Source organism: Octodon degus, unplaced genomic scaffold (assembly GCF_000260255.1).
Source record: "Octodon degus isolate 3935 unplaced genomic scaffold, OctDeg1.0 scaffold00112, whole genome shotgun sequence".
Taxonomy (NCBI): domain Eukaryota; kingdom Metazoa; phylum Chordata; class Mammalia; order Rodentia; family Octodontidae; genus Octodon; species Octodon degus.
Genome location: NW_004524688.1, coordinates 6,733,592 through 6,736,542, shown reverse-complemented (window position 1 = coordinate 6,736,542; position 2,951 = coordinate 6,733,592).

Here is a 2,951-nt window from a genome sequence, read left to right as displayed (position 1 = left end):
AGCCATCTCTCCAGTCCCCAATGTATTTATTTTTGCTATTTGTTTTTGTTTTTGTTTTAGGTGGGGGTGGGAGTCGGGGACTAACTATGTAGTCCAGGCTGGTCTTGAACGATATAGCCCTGGGGGCCACCATCCTGCTCAGCCTCTCAAGTGGATTTTTGTATTGTTTTGTTTTATTTTTTGCAGAACCGGGGATTGAATTCAGGCCTTTGTGCTTTCCAGGCAAGTGCTTATTCTACTGACCATCTCCCTGGCACCCCAAGAGTTAGGATAATGGGGGATAATGGGTGTGTCCCCACACCTGGCTGCTTTGCACTTTTTAAAATTTTTATATTTATTTATTTATTTTTGTCTTTTTTGTGACAGAATCTTGCTATACAGTTCAGGATGGCCTTGAACTCTTTGTAGTCCAGGTTGGTCTCAAACTCCCATGGATTCCCCCTGCCTCAACCTCCCAGGTGCTGGAATTACAGGTATGTGCCACCTTGCCAAGCCTGTTATGGGTCACTCAGAATAGGAACCAGATCAGCCAGATTGGAATTTGGAAAGCTGTTTATTACTGAGCTCAGGGCCCCCCATCAGCTCTCACACAGGAGAGGACCAAAAGGCAGCTAGCCCAGGAAGCAGGGGGCTTTTAAAACATGAAACCACATTGTTTGGTAAACAAATTCATTGGGGACCTGGCCCTAGCTCAGCCTTTAAGTGGCTGCTTCCACAAAGCTGTCAGCCTCAGGTTGCTGGAGTTCGAACCTCACACCTCTCCCGCTGGCCAAAAGTGCCCTGAAGGCATGCGAGGAACAAAAAAAAAAAAATCATTGACACAAAACAATGCTTTCAGGGTCACTGTGACCACTGCCCAAACTAAATTTTCTGGGGCTTTTAGTTTCTGGTTATCTTGCACCTGAGTACCTGCAGGCAACCTTGCATAGCCCGAGGTTACAAGAAGTTAAATCCTATTTAGTTTCCCTATGAAGTCATCTCTGTAATCTAACTTTGTTTACAGGGATTGGTTAGGTAGGAATTTTATCTAGCAAACAGCAAGTAACAGCCAGTATTTACTAAACAACTTAGAGTCCACATTTATAATCTAAAATGTGAGTTGACCCATTACAAAGCCCTGCTTTGCACTTTAAAAGCAATTTTTATACATTTTTTTTCTAGTATTCCCAACTTGTCCTACTCTGTAAGTGGGACAAGATACACTTTTTTTTTTTTTTTGGTGGAACCGGGGATTGAACTCAGATCCTTGTGTTTGCCAGTCAAGCGTTTATCCTACTGAGCCATCTCCCCAGCCCCAAGATACACTTTCAAAATCTTATTTTACCGTTACCATCCACAGCTGCCCAACCTTAGCTGCTCTTCCTCCTTACCCACCCACCTCCCAACACTGATTACACAAAGTTTACCTCACATTCTACCCCAACAAGTCACACATACCCTGTGGCCACTTGTCACCTCAGAAACCCCACCTTCTTCCCCACAAAAGGAACCTGTCGTCTACCTACACACAACCAATGAACTTTCCCTGCCCATAGTCCCCTTAATGCCTAATCCACACATTTTTCCCTCAGTACTTCCAGATAGATCTCATTTTAGATTTCACCTGACTGAAAGTGTACTCTTTCTTTCTTTCTTTCTTTCTTTCTTTCTTTCTTTCTTTCTTTCTTTCTTTCTTCTTTTTTTGCAGTACGGGGGATTGAACTCAGGACCCTGTGCTTGCCAGGCAAGTACTTATTCTACTGAGCTATCTTCCTGGCCCTGTACTTTTTTAAAAAACTATCCCTCTTGACCCCAATCCCCAAAATTCTTTCAATATTGCACTGATCCCAACCCTGAAAACTCCCAACAACTCAGTCAAACTGTCTTTCCTCAGGGATTCTGCCATACCTATACCTTTTTAGAAGAACATAGCCAAAGACCACCTGTCTCTTCCCTCAAACTCTGGCTGCCCTACTCAATATGTTGATGATCTTTACAGCTCTTCTCTGAATTTGTGTGTAACAAACACTGTCCAGTTACCTATTGTCCTAACAATAAAGAGATACTGGGTGTTGTGGTTACAGCTAGATATCCCCCACAAAGTCTCATGAACTCTTAGGTGGGGCTCTTTGGAGGTGATTAGATGATAGGGGGTGATACTCAATAGTATATTGCGTCCACTGATGAGTTTGTAACTAAATGTGGGGGCTGGTGAGATGGCTCAGTGGTCTAGAGCACCTACTTGGAACAAATTTAGCGAAGCCCAGGGACCACGGTTCAATCCCCCAGCACCACATGCCAGCCCGCCCCGCCCCCTGGTGGGCTGAGCTGGCCACACACACACACACACACACACACTAAATAAATAAATAAATAAATAAAATTTAAAAAAAAACTAAATGTGATGTGGAGAGGTGAAGTTTTGTGAGAGGGACTGGGTATCTGGGGCCGTGGCCTCCTCCTCCCTTGATCCCTCACTGCTTCCTACTGCCCTGCCATCTGCTGTTTCTTTTCTTCTGGGCCCCTCTGCCATGCTGCTCTGCCTTAGAACCAGTTCATCTTACACTGAAACCAATACAAACCAATAAACCTTTCCTCTAGGAGTTGTGAGTGTTGAACATTGTGTCTCAGCACTGGGAAAGTAACTGAGACATAGTTTAGTACCAGAAAAGTGTGCTCCTTGCTGCAACTTCCAGACCTTGTGGGTCGAGGGTCTCTGGTACTGGTTTGGGGAGGAGTTTGGAGGTGCTATGGAGAAGCAGCCCCAGGACTGATTGATTGATTGATTGACTTTTGTGGAACCAGGGATTGAACTCAGGTCCTTGCGCTTGCCAGACAAGCACTTATTCTACTGAGCCATCTCCCCCCGGCCCCTGCCCCAGAATGTAGTAAGCTGAGCTTGATAGAAGATTCTGGTCAGAACTCAAAAGGGTAGAATGTTGGTAGAAATGCAGGTGAAAGGCTGGTGAGAT